The sequence below is a fragment of the Asparagus officinalis genome, chromosome 8 (assembly GCF_001876935.1).
Source record: "Asparagus officinalis chromosome 8, Aspof.V1, whole genome shotgun sequence".
In the NCBI taxonomy this organism is placed as follows: Eukaryota; Viridiplantae; Streptophyta; class Magnoliopsida; order Asparagales; family Asparagaceae; genus Asparagus; species Asparagus officinalis.
This window is the reverse complement of record NC_033801.1, coordinates 33,328,948-33,351,311: the sequence shown is the minus strand read 5'-3', so window position 1 is coordinate 33,351,311 and position 22,364 is coordinate 33,328,948. Positions and strand designations below refer to the sequence as shown.

At 41.7% G+C, this 22,364-nt stretch overlaps 1 pseudogene; it reads left to right on the top strand.

Moving 5' to 3' along the window:
• LOC109822227 lies at nt 7,461-9,690 on the top strand (annotated as a pseudogene).

The window sequence follows — 22,364 nt, the reverse complement described above, 5'->3', positions numbered from 1 at the left end:
TCCTTTTGTCATCTATACTTTGAAAACAGAATGAGTACCCAACAAAACTATAATACATGACAAAAATTGATACATGATAACCAGTCAAATAGATAATATAAAGGCAATACTATAATACATGACACAAACTGATACATGATAACCAGTCAAACAGATAATATAAAGGCAATACTATAATACATAACACAAACTGATACATGTTAACCAGTCAAATAGATACATGAATGTTCTTTTTAAATCATAACCAAATATTATATTATTATGATGATGTTGAGGCTCTACTCTGCGACCGTGTGCGATTAGCCTGCGACTGTGTGCGTGCCGACAAAAGGACTGTCCTTATAGTTTTATCGATTCTACCGTGGACTCGTTTTTTGACTTTATGCCTTGGCTCACATATAATCGCAGGTACATCAGGGCGCGCCAGTGCAATTTCATCCACCAGATTATTTTGTGTCAAGGAAAACTCAGCAACTGTTTCGTCGGCCAAGATAACATCTTCCTGATCTTTCTCAGACACGGCTTCATGAATGTAGGATCTAGGCGGATTCTTAAGGACAACCCATTCGTCATTTTTCATTATATCTTTGACATAAAAGCACTGTTTGGCGTGAGCAGCTAACATGTACTTTTCAGTCTGATATATTTCCTTGTTAAGATTAACGAGTGTGTAACCGTAGTCATCCTTCGCCTTTTTCAGCTCACTCCAACGAACCTTAAACATCACATGTCTGACTTCATTATTAATCCCATAGAAAATCTCCACAATGTCTTCTACCTGACCGTAGCAATAGATTTCACCTTGTATCGGATTTAGATCTTTTGAACTAGCGTATGACAGTTGCGAGAAGGAGCAGAACACACCGCTATTTTGCGTTTGTCGTCTCTCTTCGAAACCGATGGTGTTAAACCTAAAGCCGTTGATACAGTAGCCTCCATAACGCTTAACCACGTTAGAAGGACCTCTGGCATATAAACATATTTTCTCAGGCAGGTTAACCCCATTCGTAATACGTCGGTCAACCTTTAAGAAAAGAAACAAATAGTTTAAATATCTGTTGGCAGGCACATATTTGATATACGAATCAGAAATGTAAATAAATCTTACTTCACCCTTCAGCCATGCAGGGAATTGTCTAGAGTGTGTGTCCATAACTCTTTTGTTTTTTGTTCTGCATTTAAGAATAGTCTGGACATATCGGATGTGAAGCCTAGAATAAAATCATTTACAACAGTTAAATAGAGATAGTTATTGTGATGTGATATGATCTGATTCAAACAGTTAAATACTTACGTCGCGTATATGTTAAATGTAGTATCATTGCTCAAGATATATGTGTGGGCTTGATCTAGCTCCATTCTGGGGAATCTAGTGTCCTCCCCACGATCATTATAGAATGTTCCGTCAATTATTCGTTGGGGACGGTTGAGCCTTGTCTCCACACCCCGCAAGTAACGAGAGATGAAATTCAAACTCTCATTACTTATATAGTTCTCTGCTATCGATCCTTCAGGACGTGCACGATTATGCATCAAATGTTTCATGAAACCCAAATACCTACAAGCATATAGTTTCATGATTTGTGACAAAATAAAACTGATATACGTAATTTAACAAATATTAATTGAGCATTATAATAATAAATACCTCTCCACAGGGTACATCCAGCGATATTGAACTGGTCCTGCGATGCGGGCTTCATATGCTAAATGTATTGTGAGATGCACCATGACCGTAAAGAACGAGGGTGGAAATAGAATTTCCATTTTACACAGTGTATTGGCTACACGTCCCTCTAATTCTTCAAACTCCCTGACATCAATCACCTTGGAGCACAACTGCTTGAAGAAACCGCAATATTCTATTACCACCATCGCGAGTTCCTTCTCAGCATGTCGCAACGCAACCGGGAGAAGTTGATGCAATAGAATATGATGGTCATGTGTCTTGAGTCCTAAAATTTTCCTGTCCTCAATATGCACATTTGCTGAAATGTTTGAAGTATAACCATCCGGTGTCTTCACGGACTTTAGAAATAAACACATATTGTGGATCTCATCCTTCGACAGTGTGACACGGGAGGCTGGGTGTTCAAACTTTCCGTCACCCTTATCTATAGCTTGCAGTTCGGGACGGATGTTCAATTCTGCCAGGTCTCGACGTGCCCTTAAGTCATCTTTTGATTTTTTTCCCATTCTGCAACAAAGTGTTCAAGAGATTCTCACATATGTTCTTCTCGATGTGCATGACATCCAAGTTGTGACGTATTTTTAAACTTCTCCAATATGGCAATTGATAAAATATGCTGAATTTTGACCATCCATGCGGAAGTTCAGTACCCTTAGAGACACGCCTACGCGATTGGACAGTGCGAGGTTTATTTCCTTTCGAATTGCCTTTGAGAAATTGCTTACCCTTTCCCCTTCCCTTCCAATTTTGCTTCAATATTTTTCTCCTAACCCCAAATGGATTTTCTTTGTTGAATCTTTTCTTTCCAAATATTTTTTTAGGTAGAGGATGTAGAAGCTCAAATATTTCTTCCCCGGTCAGCCTTGGTGGTGTCGGTCTGTTTTCTGGATTGCTGTCGAACTTTCCTACTAACTTTCTGAACTTGTACCCTGTAGGTAACCATCTTCTGTGTTGCCAATAACAGAACTTACGGCTATATTTTAGGAACTTTCCCTCATAATCTGACATGCAAATCGGACAAGCAATCTGACCCTTCACCGACCATCCAGACAAGTTAGCATATGCTGGAAAGTCATTAATTGTCCACATGACCATTGCACGCATACGGAAAGCCTCCTTACCATAAGCATCGTAAGTGCTGACGCCTTCATCCCAGAGAAGCTTCAAGTCGTCAATTAATGGTTGGAGGAAAACATCAATGTCATTTCTAGGAGAATATCTTCTAGGGATCAAGAGTGACAGTATCATGTATGGCTGCTTCATGCACATCGACGGCGGCAGGTTGTACGGTGTGAGCAACACTGGCCAGGTAGACCAAGCAGAGCTCATTACTCCAAACGGATTAAATCCGTCGCTAGCAAGCCCCAGCCTAATATTCCGAGACTCCTTACCAAAGTCAGGGTATATACAATCGATGTGCTTCCATGCCTCACCATCAGCAGGATGTCTCAATTTCTCATCCTCTTTGCGATCGGTCGAATGCCATCGCATATTCTCAGCCAGCTCGGCAGACATATAAAACCTCTGCAGCCTAGGAATAATTGGAAAATAGCGGAGAACCTTCACAGGGATTCTGCTCTGTTTATTGTATGATATGCCTTCAGATGTGCCCGTATGTTCTTTCCAGCGTGATACATGACACGTTGGACATTCCTCTAGACCTTCATTACCCTTATTGTACAAGATGCAGTCATTAGGACAGGCGTCTATCTTTTTGTAATCAAGCCCCAGGGTATCAACAATCTTGTGAGCTTCATAATAAGTTACGGGGATGCTCTTCTCGCCGCCTGGAATGACTTTCCTGAGCAAGTTTAATAACATCTCGAAATGTGTAACAGCCATCCCACTGAATGTTTGGATATGAAGAAGCCTCAGCATAAAAGAAAGCCTTGTGAACTCGGTGCAACCCTCGTATAACGGTGACTCGTTTTCTTCAACAAGTCTCATCAATCGGGCTACATCTTGAAACATATCAGTAGTGTTAACATCACTCGAAGACGGCACTGTAAGAATATCTTCCAACATATCAGTTGTGTCAATTATCGGATTGTCGACATCAGTAAACTCTTTCTCTAATTGCATCACCGGGACTTCTTCACCATGATGACTCCAAAATACATAAGAGCTATCAAATCCATTGATTGACAGATGGAAACTTACGTCACTCCTAGTGAGCATTTTATCATTCCTACAATTCTTGCAAGGACAAAAAATCAACCCGCTCAGTGACCGTAGAGGGTTAGTGTCAGAGTAGGCTAAGAAAGCTTCTATCCCATCCTTGTATCGAGTGTCTAGATGCCTTCGATCACGTGGTATGCCCATGAACGATTTGTCAGGAATTGTCCGCATCTAGAATTTAAAAATTAATGGAAGTGAGCATATCCCTACATATATCATTTTAAGTTATAGGACAAGTGTGTGTGATCGGCTGTCAGAGGAAGGCTTCTATCCCATTAGGTATGTAAACGTAGCGTGTATATGTATTTACGTGTGTTCAAGTGTACTTTTATTTCGTCAAAATTTCGGCAGCACCTACCCGCTGTACTCAATCGGATTCGGATCCTCTCCTAATGAGAGGGTTCCTAATATCTGTAAACATAGCGTGTATATGTATTTACGTGTGTTCAAGTGTACTTTTATTTCGTTAAAATTTCGGCAGCACCTACCCGCTGTTCTCCGAGTACACTATAGTACACGGAGAACAATGAGTAAGCGCCGCCGAAACTCTGACGAAAAGAAAATATACAAGAACACACGTAAATACATATGCACGCCATGTTTACATACCTAACCCGTCCAAACTGGACAGATCCAATAAATATTTATATATAAGCCCTCCGTCACATACGAGTACGGAAAGGTTATCGGACCGAACACGATGGTATCGTATCTGCCAACAATCCTGTACGCGTATGTGATAAGTAAATAAAGAGATTATATATAGTATTTATTGGACGGGGTATTCTACGGCTCGAAAATATGAGTGTACAGTGTTTGCAATTTCTATGTAATTAGCGATATAATAGTTACGATAAACCCTCACAATCACCTCACCCTCATTGTAACCATCACCCTAACCCTAACCCTAACCCTACCCTCACCATCACATTCACCCTCCCCTAACCCTAAACCTAACCTTAACCCCCCCCCCTAACCCTCACCCTCAGCATCACCCCTACACTAACCCTAACCCTAACCCTCAGCATCATCCCCACCCCCACCCTAACCCTCACCCTCAGCATCACCCCTACACTAACCCTAACCCTAACCCTTAACCTCACCATCACCCCCACACTCACCCTCACATAACCCTAACCCTCACCCTCACATTCACCCCCTAACCCTAACCTTAACCCTCACCCTCATCTAACCCTAACCCTAACCCTCAACCTCAACCTAAAACTCACCCCCACCCCCACCCAAACCCTAACCCTCAGCATCACCCCCACCCTCACCCCTACACTAACCCTAACCCTCAACCCATCCATCACCCCCACACTCACCCTCACATAACCCCTAATCCTTCACCTTAACGCCCTCCCATAACTCCCTCAACCTCAACCTACATCCCCTACGCTCACCGCTCACCTAACCATAGACCCCTAACCTCACCGCTCACCTTCACCCTCCCTAGACCCTAACCCTGAACCCTAACCCTAATCTTAATTTTTTTTATATTATAATCTTTAACAATAGAATTAGTTTTATTATTTTGATTTATTCCATAATTTTTGGTTTTGAAAAAATTAAATTATAATTATAACTATAATCTTAATGTTTTATACGGCGTTTGATTTTTTATTTAGGCGTTTTATTTTCCATAATATTTGGTTTTGCCCAAAAATTAAACTATAAACTATAGAGGGAGGCGGGAGGAAAGGCGGTACCTTGAGAAGAGGGGGGGAGAGATCAACGCACCGGGCGACGGCGACGGGTGGAGCGGCTCCACCCAACGCCGAGTGATCGACAGAGGGGGGAGGGCGGGGGCGCGGAGCTGAGATGGTGGGCGCGACCCCTTAGGTCTGGCGAGAGAGAGAGGGGGAAAGAGAGGGGGGCGTTTTGGTGCGGGTCTGAGCCCTCCACCAACGGCGGCGGCAGGTCGGCGGCGAGATGTGGGCGCGCGGGCTAGGAGCGTGAGGCGCGGGTCTGAGAGTCGGGGGGCGCGGCGGTCTGCGAGACAGAGACACGGGTTCGGGCGGGGGTGAGGGGGGGGTGGGGAAAGAGAGTGGGGGCGCAGGTGGGGTCCTGAGCTCCACCCAACCGCGGCGGCGCGGCGGCCGAGATGGGGGCCGCGGCACTGAGAGCGGCGGGGCGAGGTCTGGCGGACGAGAGAGCGGAAAGAGGGGGCGGGGGGACCCGTGGCGGGTCTGAGAGAGGCTAATAAGCCTCTCTCAGTAAATTCGGGCGCGGGCTGTCCAAAAATTTTGGGCGCCCGCGCCCGAAATTTTTTTCCCACCCAAAACTTTTAGCGACGGATTATTCCGTCGTTAAAAGTAATTTTAGCGACGGAATTTCCGTCGCTAAATGATTCTTTACCGACGGAAATGAAGATTGTCGGTAATATTTTAGCGACGGAAAAGTTTAGTCGCTAAAACAACATTTTCCGTCGCTAAAACATCATTTTCCTACGGGCATATAGCGACGGAAATTCCGTCGCTATAAGTCATCTTATAGCGACGGAATATTCCGTCACTAAATTTCCGTAGCCAATAACCCATTTTCTAGCAGTGTAAGTAGACCTAACATTAAAGAATAGAGTAAATAATGGCATTTTGGGTTTTGTACTTTTTATCCTCTCTATATGCTTAGTTGGCAAGTAATAATAGATTCGGGTCCTCTCCACTATCTAAAAAGTAGTGGAGAGACCACTACATAATCACAACCATTGATTATTTAGTTGGTGGTTGTGATTTTTTCTTTCAGTGCAAATTAGGAATGAGTACAATATACGGGGGTATGGTAATTATTAGATTTAGATTGTATCGTAACCGACTATTAAGTAATCAACGATTAAGATTAAAAGTAGTGATCTCTCCACTACTTTTTTATAGTGGAGAGGATCCAAATTCGATGATAATTGTTAAAATATGACTGCAGCACATGATATGGCACTTCCTGGGGCTGAACCACATGAGAAAAAAGTGAAGAAGTTGCAACCAATGAAGATATATATTGCTTTTGAGGCATTGACACAATTTTCCCAAACAAAAAGCATGTGATGTTTGAAAACTTTCTTTCCGCGAAGATAGACCAAAAGTATGCAAGTTCGAGGAGATTTTATGGCGGCAGGGAGGGTATTGCGTAATGGATGACGGCATTAGAAACTTGATTTGCTAGAGACGTGCGTTTATTTTCAGAAAAAAATTTACTATTTTGTCTAAACGGCGTCACTCATTACCCAATTATTACGTCTTATCTATTAACAAGTGTCGTTCATCTATATAAAAAGGGATACTTAATTATATTAAAAAAATCATCATTGTTTAGATACTGGGTTATTTGATTACAGACGCGCGCGGTAGACCCTCGATTGAGTCAAATCCTCCAATTTCGACCAACCACCTCTACTTATGTTTATGTCTTTATTATTACGTAACCCCCTAACCAAAAACAAGATAGATAGACATTTAAGATATTTGTGTGTAAGAAAACCTTAGATATCACAGGTCATGTAAATATAAATAGATATTATTGTTACCTTAGGTAGGCTGACTTTGCTGCTGATGACTAAGGAGTCAACATCCCCCTCTTCCTATATAAACATCACGCCAATATCCTTATCTTCACAAATAAAACCATCAAAGGTTGTGTATTTGTTCGCAATCTTTCTACCCTCACTCACCCACTCACAATGGACTGCTACTCCATCTTCTACACCCTGGCTCTCTCTCTTCTCATCTTGATAGTCCTCTCTATTTACTACCAACCCAACCAATCCAACAAGCACAATCATCCTCTCCCTCCAAGCCCTCCCTCCCTCCCAATCCTTCGGCCACCTCCACCTCCTCAAGAAACCCCTCCACCGCTCCCTCGCCCGCTCTCCCTCCGCCACGCCTCCCCTCCTCCACTCCGCTTCGGCTCCCGCCCCATCCTCGTCGTCTCCTCCCTCCCTCGCCACGAATGCTTCACCAAGACGACCTCGCTTCGCCTCCCGCCCTCATCTCCCCTCACCAAGGTCCTCACCTACAACCACACAACCCTCTCCACCGCTGCCTATGCCCACTGCCGCAACATCCGCCGCATCACCACCCTCCACCTCCTCTCTTCCTCCCGCGTCCACTCCCTGTCCGATATCCGATACGGCGAGGTGAAGTCCTTCCTTCAAAACTTGCTCAGAGAGTGTGATGGTACGGAGATGAGGAAGGTGGAGCTGAAGCCTATGTTTTTTGGGGTGGCGTTCGGGGTGATTATGAGGATGATAGTGGGGAGAGAGGATGGAGTAGGAGATGAGGAGGTGAGGAGGTTCAAGCAGATGGTAGAGGAGGTTATGAAGATGGTGGGGGTTTCGAATGTGTCGGATTTCTTGCCGGAGCCGGTGAGGATGGTGGTGGATTGGGGAGGGTTGAGGAGGAGGATGAGGAGGGTGAATGTTATGAAGGAGGAGATGCTACAGGGGCTGATTGATGAAAAGAGGAGGAGGAGAAGGAGGAAGGAGGAGGAGGGGAAGACCCAGAAGAGTATGCTTGAAGTTTTGTTGGATTTGCAAGGGGAGGATCCTGAGTATTATACAGACGAGATAATCAAAGCTATGATAGTGGTGAGTTCTTTTTACTTATTCTTAGTAGGCGTATGGATTATGTTCCCGAGTTATTTAGATTATTGACTGCACTAAGTTTTTAGTTTCGGATGAAATTAGCCTGGGGATCCGTTAAAGGTACAGGTTATTGTTATTAATATGCGAAAATTCAGTAATTAGTGTACTAGAGAGAGCGTAGATCGAGAAGGGTATTTTGGCCCTGTAGTCTGTTCGGGGCTGTCCTTTGGATAAATTGAAAGCTTATGCTGCTTTTTAAGGAACACTTCTAACTTCGTGAATGTTCTTTTCTTCTATGGTTTTCAAGGTTCATGTTGATTTTCTGGAAACTCATGACTCATGTTCATGTTTAATTTCTTGGAAACTCATGACTGATATTAGAGTAAATTGCTTAAATCTTAAACATCGATCTCCCGACTCCGCTAACCCATTTCCCATTGTAGGCTCAGTTCTTTGCAGGAACAAACACTTCGTCAGATACGATAGAATGGGCGATGTCCCTTCTCCTCAACCACCCAAAAACACTCCACAAAGCCAGAACCGAGATCGATACGCTTATGGGAAAAGACGGCCGCCTGTTGCAGGAAGAGGACCTTCCCAATCTTCCATACCTCCAAGCAATCATGAGCGAAACCCTCCGACTTTATCCTGCGGCCCCGCTCCTTGTGCCTCACGAATCACACCAGGAGTGCACCGTAGCAGGCTACCATGTTCCGCGTGGCACGATGTTATTGGTGAACGCATGGGCCATCCATAGGGACCCTGAGTTATGGGCCGAGCCCGAGGAGTTCAGGCCTGAGAGGTTCGTTGATAGAGCAGAGGACGGTGCTGGTGGTAAGAGTTTTCCATTTGGGATGGGGAGGAGGCGGTGCCCAGGCGACGGACTGGCGTTGAGGTTGATCGGATTGGCGCTGGGAACGATGATTCAGTGCTTTGAGTGGGAAAGAGATGGAGAGGAGTTGATTGATATGGAGGAAACGGGGACTCTTACGCTCCAAAAAGCTCGTCCTTTGCAAGTCGTGTATCGACCGCGACCGGCTATGGTCCATGTTCTTTCCAAGGTCGAAACTCTTTGAAGATGTCCTCTTTAGCCGCCAAATAGTGCACCGCTCCCTCTCATAATTCAATCTAGCGTAATAACACTTGGTCATAAGAATTTTGTACATCCACGTACAAGTTGCCGTATCTTAGTGACTTGTGAGTATGCTTTTCATAATTAAAAGGGTGTGCACGATTCAGCTGCTTATATGTATGTTCATAAAAAAATGCGCCAGGTTTTATGTATCCATATGTGTAGAATTTGCCACAGCACATGTTCGTATCATTTTAAGCTCTGCCTTACAAGCATAAACATCAAGAAGAAAATTAAGAAGAAGAGCAGAATTAGCAATTAAAACCTTAAATTCCTCAATGTCATTGTAATCGCTACAAAGTTAAAATACTATATTAGTAGAATAAAGTTAAAATACTGTATTAGTAGAATAATGGATACTGTGCTAGTGAATTAGCGTCATTTCGGCTTAGTTGGATGTTCAATGGTTGTTTTGCTCTCGGGAGCAACAGTTGCTCTTTCGGGAACTGAGATTGTTGTCGGAAGAGTACTGTAGCGCAGGAGGACCACAACTCCTCGTCATCCATTATAAAGCTTACTTTTATTATCCTCGTAAAAGTACAAGTAAAATTTTCTATAGTCAAGATTACCCTTAACACTTTTGGATATTACCTTCTAATCTTATTGTAATTCATAATACGGTTTTTCTATAGAGTGCCCTTGGGCACTCTATAAAAAAGGAGAGAGATAGAGAGAAATAAATGAAGAGAGGATCCCAATGCAAATCAGGGGGTCCCCCTTCTCATTCATTTCTTTCTATCTCTCTCCTCTCTTATAGAGTGCCCAAGGGCACTCTATAGAAAAACCGTTCATAATATATCAAAATTTTTAAAAGTAAAATCTTTAACCAAAAATTGCTATGGAAAGAGATCAAACAGTAAAACTAATTCTCTATCATATTAAAAGATAGCATATGTCCAACTAACTCTATCTTCTTAAAAATTCTCATTAAATTAAAACTATTCATATCCATAATTAAAAAAATTTCTATCTAAAAAAATGTAGAAAATTTTAACAATCAGATCTTGTTAATTCTAAACAATTTGTAACTATCTACAATTACAAAATCTAAAAAATATCTTGTGTCCCTCCTTAATTATTTTAGAAACTTAAATTTTAGTAAATCACCCATAACTTTGAATTGTGCACTAAATTCCTAAATATTTGCAACTCTCACTAAATCCTCAGTGAATTTGATAATTTTAGAAAATATCGAAAACATTTTGATTTTTTGTATTTAACCTTCATAACGGAAAAATTAACCCTCAAGCAAAGTATATACCCCTCAAATCATTCTTATTAACAAATGATCTTATTCATTTACAAACAATCCTAAAAAAATTTACATTGACAAAAATTAACCCTCAAGCACACTACATATCCCTCAAAGTATTCTTATTTACAAATTATCCCATAAATTTACAAACAATCCCAAAAAAATATAAAAAATTACAAATTGCTACCTAAAATATCTAAAATTATAAATAACACATAGAAAAAAATTGAAAGATATAAACAACTCCCTTGAAATTTCTAAAAATTATAAAAAAGCCAGTAACAAATCAGGATACTAAAAACAAATCCTTGAAAAAACTAGAAAAACATATAGCCCCCTAAAAAATCTTAAATTACAAAATACCTTTAAAAATCTAAAAATTAAAAAAAAGCTCTTGAAAATCTAAAATTATAAATGACCCAAAAAGTGCATAAATTACAAACAACCACTTTAAAAAATCCAAAAAGTATAAACAACACCCTTTAAAATTTGAAAGTTACAAACGACCCCTAAAAATTCAACAAATCAAACAAACATATGAAAAACATAAAATTACAAGAAAACCCATAGAGAACAAAAAATGACAAATAACACCTTGAAAATTTTAAATTTGTAACAACTCCTAAATCTAGAAAACCATAAACAAACTCTTAAATTAGAAAATTACAAAATAATGCAAATAAATTATAAAACTCAAAAAACATAAAAAGAACAAACAATCCCCCGAAAAATCTAGAATTAGATACAACCCCCTTTAAAATCCAAAAATTAAAATCAAGATATTAAATATTCCAATAATTACAAACAAACACTTGGAAAAATCTTAAAATTATATATATCCATTATTTGGGGTTTTTTCACTAAAAATTATTAGGGGTTAAGTAAACAAATAAAACTTATGTAGGTTGTCAGGGTGTATTTTTGTTATTTGACTATACATAAACTAATGGTGTTAATTTTGTGAGTTTTCAGTCAAAAGTTATTAGAGGTTTAGTGAGAGCATTAAAGATATTGGAGACTTAGTTCCAAATACTAAACTTATTGAGGATTCAGTGAAATATAAACACTAGTTAATTTTGAGAGTTTGCTGAAATTATAAAAAATATTCTAAAAATCTAAAAAATTAAAAAAAAAGACTGTTAACATTCTAAAATTACAAATGACGTCAAAAAATTAATAATTTACAACTAAAAAGTGCAAGCAACCCTTTAAAATATAAAAATTACTACCAACTCCCTAAAAATTCAAATTTTCAAACAAACAGTTGACAAATATGAAAATTACCAAAAAAACTCCATAAAGATTAAAAATATTATAAATTACACTCTAAAAATTTAACATTGCAAAGAACTCCCTAAAAATCTAAAAAATAGTAAACAAACTCTTTAAATTAGAATATTAAAACGAAACCCCAAGAAAATTAAAAAAATCCCTAAAAGATTGTAGGCGTCAAAACTTGCCTATAGGTTCCCGCACATAGCTCGAGATAAAGAGAAGACGATGAACACCATTATCTGAGTCAAATAGGATTATCTGTGCCGTAAAAGAGCTAACGAGTGCACGAAGAAAGTTAACAAAGCGTACGAGTCAACAAAATGACGAAATGCGTAAAACGGCGAAACAAGACCAAAACGGAAAAGGCTCTGGCAGTCGAGTCGCATCAAAACGACTCGGCTAAGGCCAGGTGGCTCGGCCAAGGCCGAGCCACTATAGGGTGACTCGTACAATTCCGAGCCCAAGCCCAGAAGTGTCCAAAATGCATTTTCGATAGTTTTTCTCGGGATTTGTTTATTCCAGAGCCTCCTTAACTACTTTGATACTATCCCTAAATGTGGTTAAATGGTTATTAACGGAGGATAATATCAAATTATCAATTCCTATCCTAAAATGCTGCATCAAAGCCTATAAATACAAGCCTAGGGTCCTACACGCAGGGGATCTAAAATTTAGGCGAGGTGCTATCCCTGTGAAGAGTGAATCACAAATTTTAGAGAGGCTAGCAGATCTTGGTGAAATTCTTCAGCATAAAGAGAGAGAGAGTTCGAGAGATCTGAGGCCTATTTCCCTTTTCTCCGGATCAAACTTGGTTTTGATCTCGAGAAGAGTTGTAATCTTACTTGGTTGAGATTATCACTTCTGCGATTCTTTCCTTTGTGAAGCAAGAGTATTGAGTTTTTGTTTTGTTAACCGGATCTGATTCGCCGTAGTCAATGGACTAACGTGTCCGTGATATAGGCAAAGATTCTATGCAAGTAACAGGTGATAAACGTCCTCTGCGTGTGTTTTGAAGAGAGTTGTAACTTTTTTATTTTCATTGTGTAAGAAAGTCTTATAAAAAGACTAATTTACTTTGAATATGTAATACCCCAACTCTTAAGAAGGTGATGTGATTAGTATTGATAGATTTGATTGGAATACTCATACCACCAAGATGCATCTTCTTTTTGAGAACTCAACTCTTAGAAACTCCAAAGTTAAGCGTGCTTGGCCTGGAGAAATTCTAGGATGGGTGACCCCCTCGGAAGTTTTCCAGGGAGCGTGTGAGTGAGCACAAAACGTGCTGAAAAGACATATGGTGGTTTATGAGGCCAGTCCATCAGATCTAATAGCGTACCGACTCCAGAATTTTGGGGCGGGGCGTTACAAATGGTATAAGAGCAAAGCCAACTGGAATTATGAGAGCTAAGTGCTATGCAGCGCAAAGTGCTACATCGAGAGGGCGGGAGCCACCTCTTGAGGCCGTAAGAGCCACCTCTAGAATCTCACACGGATGATACGGTCTTGGATGATATGATTTGGCACAACGAGGACGTTGCGAGTTTAAGTGGGGGAGTTTGTAATACCGCAACCCTTGAGAGGGTGATGTGATTAGTATTGATAGATTTGATTGGAATACTCATACCACCAAGATGTATTTTTTTTCGGGAACCCAACTCTTAGAAACTCCAAAGTTAAGCATGCTTGGCTTAGAGAAATTCTAGGATGGGTGACCCCCTGGGAAGTTTTCTAGAGAGCGCGTGAGTGAGGACAAAACGTGCTGAAAAGACATATGGTGGTTTGTAAGGCCAATCCATCAGATCTAATAGCATACCAACTCCGAGATTCCGGGGCGGGGTATTACAGAATCTGTAATCGATAAACATGTAATGGATTCAGCAATGAAAATAACTTTCGATGCAAACACACTGGCGACCACAGTAGGAGTTTGAATGGCTCACCGAATCCTCTTTTTGTTTTTTTTGTATAGAGAAGTCATATAAAAAGGCTCACTCTTGTAACCTTGTTGTATCGATAAACGTCTGGAGAATAAACTCTTCCATTGTAAAGAGAAGTCTTATAAAAAGGCTCACGCTTGACGCAAGCAGCGTGTTTGTGTCGAAAGTTATTTTCATTACTGAATCCATTATACGTTTATTGATTACAGAGTCAAAGTAAAATTAGTCTTTTTATAAGACTTTCGTACACAATGAAAATAAAAAAAGTTACAACTCCCTTCAAAACACAAGCAGAGGACGTTTATCACCCACTGCTTGCATGAGATCTTTGCCTGTGCTAAGGACGTGTTAGTCCGTGGACCATCGCAGATTAGATTCGATTGATAGAATAAAAATTCAATGCTATTGCTTCACAAAGGAAACAATCGAAGAAGTGATAATCTCAACCAAGTGAGATTACGACTCTTTTCGAGATCAAAACCAAGTTTGATCCAGAGAAAAGGGGAATGGGCCTCAGATCTCTCGAACTCTCCCTCTTTATATTGAAGAACTTCAGGAAGATATGTTAGCCTCTCTAAAATTCATGATTCACTCTTCACAGGGACGACACCTCGCCTAAATTTTAGATCCCTTGCGTATAGGACCCTAAGCTTGTATTTATAGGCTTCGGATGCAGCATTTTAGGATAGGAATGATGATTTGACCTTATCCTCAGTTAACAACTGCTTAACCACGTATAGAGATGATGTCAAAGTAGTTGGGAGACTTAAAACGAACAAATCCTGAGATAAACCGTTGAAAAACGTGTTTTGGGCACTTCTGGGCGCGAACCACCCTACGATCGCTCGGCCTTAGCCGAGCCACTTCAAGGTGGTTCGGCCTTGGCCGAGCTACCTAGCCTTGGCTGAGCTACCTGGCCTTGGCCAAGTCATTTTGATGCGACTCGGCCGCCAGAGGCTTTTCCATTTTGGCCTTGTTCCACCGTTTTGCACATTTTATTGTTTTGTTGACTCGTACGCTTTGTTGACTTGCTTCATGCACTCGTTAGCTCATTTACGACACTAGATAATCTCATTTGACTTAGGTGATAGCGTTCATCACCTTCTCTTCATTTTGAGCTATGTGTGGGAACCTATAGGTGATTTTTGATGCCTACAAATACCCCCTCCAAAGTGTTTCAGTCTCATTCTTTTATAGAGAAGTCTGGAATACTTTGGATGTAATATGCCCAATCTTCAATTCATCAACTCTTTCAGCTTTTAGTCTATCCAGTATTTTATCGAATAGCTAAAATTCTTCCGGTGCTGCGTTTATCGTCTGACCGTTGTCGAAATCTTGAACTAAGACTGGCGTGTTGATATCTAAATTAGCTCATGTTGTTGAATCGATGTTGAACTGATCACCTTTGTTGGGAGTTTATATCTGACTCATAGTTGAGATCCCTGGGGATTATCCTTTGACCTGTAATTGATTTGAGCCTTATTTCGGCGAAATTATCAACGTGTTGGTTGGTGCTAACCTTCATGGCAGTAGGTTGACCCTTGTTGACCTTCATTGTAACACGTGGACCAGCATTTGACTTTCGTCATAATGCATTGATTGGTGTTTGACCTTCTTCATAACACATTAATCGGTGTTTGAGATTCATCGTAATGCGTTGACCATCATTTGACCTTCGTCATAACATGTTGACCTACGTTTGACCTTCATTGCAACACATTAACCGATGTTGACTTGCAATTTAACGTGTTGGCCGACATAAATTTAGTTTGTACTCATACGTTAACTGGAGTCTACACAGCTTAAGCTCTTAAGGTATTAGAGCGGGGAGGACTAGTTTATACTCGTATACTCCTAGGAGTTTGAGTCACGAGACCGACTGGTGAAGTTGGTACATCAGTGACTTTTGTACCTTATTACGATTACTCATTTTGTTTAGAATAAATAACCATAATGATTATAGGATTTTTGGCAAACCCTTAGCCGTAAACGGTTTGACGAGCCTTTACCGACTACCGTTTGAGTTGGGCTAGCATGCGGATTATTTAAGTCCGTTCCGCAGGTGATGTTATGCTAAAAGAATGAACTCTCTTAGACTTAATGCTATGATATTGAAATACATAGACTTCATCATTTGTCGTGGGAATAGACTACCAGGTAACGTATGTTAGGCGCAAACTTTAGGATTTTTAACAAACGCTCTGCCATCAACGGATTTGATATACCTTTATCGATTACCATTTGAATCGAGCTTACATATGAATTATCTAAATCTGTTTCACAAGTGATGTTGTGCTATGAGAATGAGCTCTCTTAGACTTAGTGCTATGATATTGAATACATAGGCTTGATCCTTTTTACGAGGATAGACTAACTGACAACCCGTGTTAAGCATAGACTTATCTCTATTCAGAGATTGAGATAACATCCCCTAGACGTAAATCCTGGTGTTCTTTTCACAGAGAAAGGTTAACCAACAATACGTGTTAGATATTAACTTATCTCTATATAGGATTCGAGATAAAATTTCATGTACGTGTAAGACACGAATTTTTGGCGTTATTAATAATGGCCTTCCACGATGTTGAATACGTAAACTTTTGTCCTTTTTACGGTAAAAGACTAACCGACAACACGTGTTAGGCACTGACTTATATCTACTTAGGATTTGGGATAAAATTTCCCGTGTGTGTAAGGCACGGATTTTTTAGCGTTATTAATAACGGTCTGCCACGATGTTGAATACATGAGCTTTTATCATTTTTATGGTAAAAGACTAACCGGTAACACGTGTTAGGCCCCGACTTATCCCTACTTAGGGTTTGGGATAAAATTCCTCATGCATGAAAGGCATGGATTTTTGGTGCTACAGTGTTGAATACGTAGACTTGGTTATTTTCGTGGGAACGGACCACCCTGTAGCATGTGTTAAATGCAGACTTATTTCTATTTAGGGATCGAGATAAAGTCCCCCATGTGCGTAAGACATGGATTTTGGTATTAGAAAGTGGTGTCTTCTCTTGGGGCAAAGACGAACCTGATTCTGGAGAGAAAAAATTTTATATTCTATCTCTAGGTGCGAAAGAAACTCAAGTGGGATCTCCACTTCGAGAATCAAGATAGATTTGGATAATTCTAACTATCAGAAGGCTTGAGTATCCAATCTGAAGATGGATTTCTTGTTTATCGAGAGGGAACCCCAGTTTTGGCCCTAACTGTAGGAAGGTTTGACCAAGTAGGAGGTTTGAAACGACCCTAACTATAGGAATATTTGATCGCTCGATTTGAATGTGGGCCTCTCATTCATGAAAGGAATCAAGAGAGGATTTTAGCATTAGTCCTAACTATAGGAAGGTTTGACCAAAAAACAATGGGAGTGAAGTGTAGGCTATCAAAAAAATCACAATAGATAGCTGATCCCCATCAAAACACCGATGATGGAAGTTACAATCTGACGACTTCCAGAAGGCTACAATTTGAAGACTTTCACGTAGATCGCTGAAGGTTACAATCTGACGACCTTCACGACAACTGATGGAAGCTCTACTTCAACAGCCTTCACAATCAACATCGGGAGTTACAATCTGACAACTCTCATATTCTCAAGGAGCCAAGACGAAGATTACAAGACAATGATCTTTGCAACGCTTCGACAGAAAGAGACTACAAATCAATGGTCTCTTCAAACCAAGACGTGGAAGTCCTCCCCACGTACCAGCATCAAGATGCGCCACGTTCATAGCCACGAACGCAGCTCAAATGCAGCTCCAAAAGTTGCAAACGCAGCTTAAATCACCACTGGACGCAGCTCTATTCGCTGCCCGACGCAGCTCAACATCGCTGCCCGACGCAGCTCAACATCACTGCCCGACGCAGCTCAACATCGCTGCACAACGCAGCTCAATATCGCTGCACAACGCAGCTCTATTCGTCGCCCGACGCTGCTCAACGCAGCTCCAAGCGCTGCCCAACGCAGCTCTATATCGCTGCCAAACGCAGCTTTCATCCGCTGCAAACGCAGCTTCCAATCACTGCGTTCAAGCTTCCAGACACTGCCAGAATGCAGGATCTGCGTTTGACTCGTTCAAACACGAGTTGAACGGTTCCAAAACCGTTTCCCACGATCTGAGGGGATCACAACTCCACTCAGGAGTGATTTAAGGGGCGGTTACATCCCATTAGCCCCACTTAGGAGCGAATTAAGGAGGTGGTTACACCCCTTAATCCCCTATAAATAACAACAAACTCAACAGAGTTAAGGGGGGATTTTTGGAGATCGGATTGTTTATAATCAGATCGAGGAGTTGGATCGGTTGGAGCTTTTGAGATCGGCAACAAGATCTTCTTCATCCTTGGCTTATAACCGACTTTCGGTTAAATCAACTCTTTCATAGAGTTTTAAACTCGTTCAGAGTTCTCCACAACGTCAAATCGTGAGGAGAAGACCACGTTCCAGTGAAACAAGACATCGGATCGTCAACGAGAAGCAAACTCGACGCGAGCATTCGAGGGAGGCATCTCATCGCCACCGTGAAGAACCCAGAATTAAACAAAGGGGAGAATCCAGATCATTCTCCTCTCTTTTGTAATCAGGAAATCCAATTGTAACTGAGATTAAAGGAATACAAATCAAATTTTCCTTCATTGTCTTTTTACTACAAATTTTCCACAAACAGTAAGCTGCTGTGTTGACCGCTTCTGCCCAGAACTGCTTCGGTAGGCCTGATTGTACTCGAATGCTTCTGGCTCTCTCCGTCACAGAGACCTTAACACAGGCCAACAAGAATGCCGCTCGACGAAGAAGAAGATCTCGACGACAAGTACAACTTCGAGAAAATCGATCCTCCAACCAACGCGAGCCTCGCGTTCGTAAGCCTAAACGCAACCATGCGCTCTGCGTTTCTATTTCAGAATGCAAGTCTCGCGTCTATGAGCCCAAACATGGACTCTATGTGAAGAAGACTGAACGCAACCCTCAGGGGCGCATTCCACAAAATGAACGCAACCCTCAGGGGTGCGTTCCACAAAATAAACGCAACTCTCAAAGTTGCGTTTCACCAGTAACACCTGGAGCTCAGGCATGCGTTCGGGTGATGAAATTCAATATGGAACCTGGCCTAGATTGAGGGGCGGATGTCAAAAGTCCATGGATTCAAGGCATCTCAACCAGATCCCTGTTCACCAAGAGCCAGTCCTGTCCAATCGTAGACTGGGGGTTCCAGTTCAAACCTCACAATCAGTGAGTAATTCTCCTCGAATCTTTATAACAGATTCGAGAGAGTTCACATCGAGAGAAAGATCGATGCAACAAGTCATTCGTTCATTTCAATGTGAACGACTGATTCCTACGGTCCTCTCGGAACGCCAATGCTGCTCATATGCGGCCCAACTGCTGGTGTTCAACCAATTTACGAACGTTGCTTTACCCAACCAACGACGGCGTTCACATAAGAAGAATACTTCTGAGGATGAATACCTTAGAGTCACTTCTAACATGATCGGCAGAGGGAGATCATCAGTTCCTAGTTCCGATGAGTCAGAGAACGATCAGTCTCCTGGCTTGAAAGACTTCCTGAATAAGTCTGATGGAGTTTATCAACATACTCGGACGCGAACAGGAGCCATTCCCCCTGTCAACTATCGGAGTTTAGCCAGGGGAACCAATTCCAATGATGAACACTCAGCCATTGCAGAGTCCCAGTCATCAAGCTCTTTTGTTGAACATGAGAGCTACGCTTATATGACGGGAAACCATGAAGATCTCGCGAAGAGACTTGATGAGCAGGAGGCCATGCTCAAATCTCAGCAAGAGGCCATCAATGAACTCCTGGCCCTGTTGACTCAACTCGTCGCAGACAAGGCCAAATCTCAGAAGACAGATTCGCCACTCAGGCAAGAATCTTCCCGAAGGGAAAGAACGTCTTCGTCCCGACCTCACACAAGCAAAGGGAAGGGAAAAATGGTTGATGACACGGCTTCTGACCAAGAAGCCCACAACCTGGAATCTTCCTCTGATGAAGGAAGAGAGACGGAGTATGAGCAAAATCCTCAGTCGGCTAAAATCGAGGAATTGGAAGCCCGCCTCAATGTCATTGCTAACAGAAGCGAGCTCCAAGATGAGGGAGTTGTCAGGCCCTACCCTGCCGAATGGGACGCAGCCCCTTATCCTCCAAAATTTGAAGTCCCGACGCTACAAACTTTTGACAGCACGGGATCACCGAATCAACATATCTATCATTTCAAGTCACAGACTGGGAATGTAATATCAAACGATGCCATACTGGCTCGATTGTTCATTGGCACCCTTAAGGGAGTTGCCTTTGAATGGTTCAGGAAACTACCTGCCGGATGTATCCAAAGGTGGGCAGACTTAGAGAGACTCTTCCTGTCAAGATTTTTTGAAAAGGATACAGAAGTCTTCATCCATACCCTTCTCGCTACTAAGCAGAAGAAAAGGGAGTCCGTCAAAGCCTTCGTTAAAAGGTTCCGAACCATGGCTCTCCGGTGTTCGTCAGGTATGACACAGTCTACCTTAGTAGAGACCTGTCGACACAACCTGCAGACCAACATCCTAGCTCGAATAGAGGTTGCAGAATGCCGTTACTGGAGACAACTGATCTCTCAAGGCGAACAGGCTCAGAAGATTATTGCCAGGATCAAAGCTGAAGAACAAAGTGGGCAAGATCAGCCCGAGCAATCGGACCAAGCCCAATCTTCTCCTGAGCAATCGGACCAAGCTCATTCTTCCCAATCAGAACCGGAAGATACTACGACCACTGAAGCTAATCCTCTTCAGTAGGATGCCGGGTCTCCAATAACTATCACGTTAACAACTACCTCTGATAGTCAAGCTCGTTAGATTGTGGCCCACTAGGCGACGTGCCATGTCTACCCTTTTTCCCCATGCACTTATTCAAGACTGGGGGTTGATTTATTTGTAGTTCATTGGATTCTGAGTAATAAATTTTCTGAGTTGTTATGTTTAATAAAATACCTCTGTCAACCACAGAATCTACCAAAACTATCACGTCCATCAACTTGTCAATCAGCTTCAATAGGATGGCAGGTCCACAAAACTATCACGTTAACATTTACCTCTGATAGTCAAACTCATCAGATAATGGCCTAAATAGGATGACAGGTCCACTAAAACTATCACGTTAATGATCACCTCTGATAGTCTGCTTTCTCCAAATTCCCCCACCAATCATCTTCAAATAGGATGGCGGGTCTATCAAAACTATCACGTTAATGATTACCTCTGATAGTCCATTCCCTCCAAATTCTCTTGCCAATCCTCTTCAAGTAGGATGGCGGGTCCACAAAAAACTATCACGTTAACAGTTACCTCTGATAGTCAAACTCATCAGATAATGGCCTACCAGGTGATGTGCCTCTATTTCGACTTCATGGATAGTGCCTCACTAGGCGATGTGCCTTGTCTACCTCTTTTTCTTCCCCTACTAAGTCTTAATCAAGACCGGGGGTTGGTTACTTGGAATCCACTGGATTAAGAGTAACGAATCTTTCACATCGTCGAGTTAACATTACACTTCTGACGATCATCATCCCCACAGAGTATGCATTCAACTTGCATCACTCCCAATTTGTCACGTTAACAATACACCTCTGACAATCAACTTATCAATCCTTGTCAATAGGATGATACTACGTATTCAATATCGTAGCAGGTCGTTATTAATAACGCCAAAATCCATGCCTTACACGCATGGGGAATTTTATCCTGAATCCTAAGTAGGGATAAGTCAATGTCTAACACACGTTGCCGGTTAGTCTTTTACCGTGAAAAGGACATCAAAATCCATGCCTCACACGCATGGGGGACTTTATCTCGATCCCTAATTAGAGATAAGCCTACGCCTAACACGCGTTGCCGGTTAGTCGTTTCCCGTGAAAATGACAAAGTCTATGTATTCAAAATCATAGCATCAAGTCTAAGAGGGTTCATTCTCTTAGCACAACGTTACATGTGGAACGGACTTAGACAATCCACATGCTAGCCCGACTCAAACGGTAGTCGGTAAAGGCTTATCAAATCCGTTGATGGCTGAGGGTTTGCCAAAAATCCTATGCACGTTTGCAGGTCCATCAGCTTAATGGATGTGAGCCGAGACTTAAAACAGATGAGCCAAAGACAAGTCTCAAAGACTTAGTCAAAAATGCACGGAAGCCACTTCCATGTCTTAAGTCAAAACGTTGAGGTCAGACCCGCGATGCAAAAACCGAACGCCGAGGTCACACCCGTGTTCCAAATTCAACATGTAAGGGTGAGACCCGCATCTCAAGTTCAAAATGTA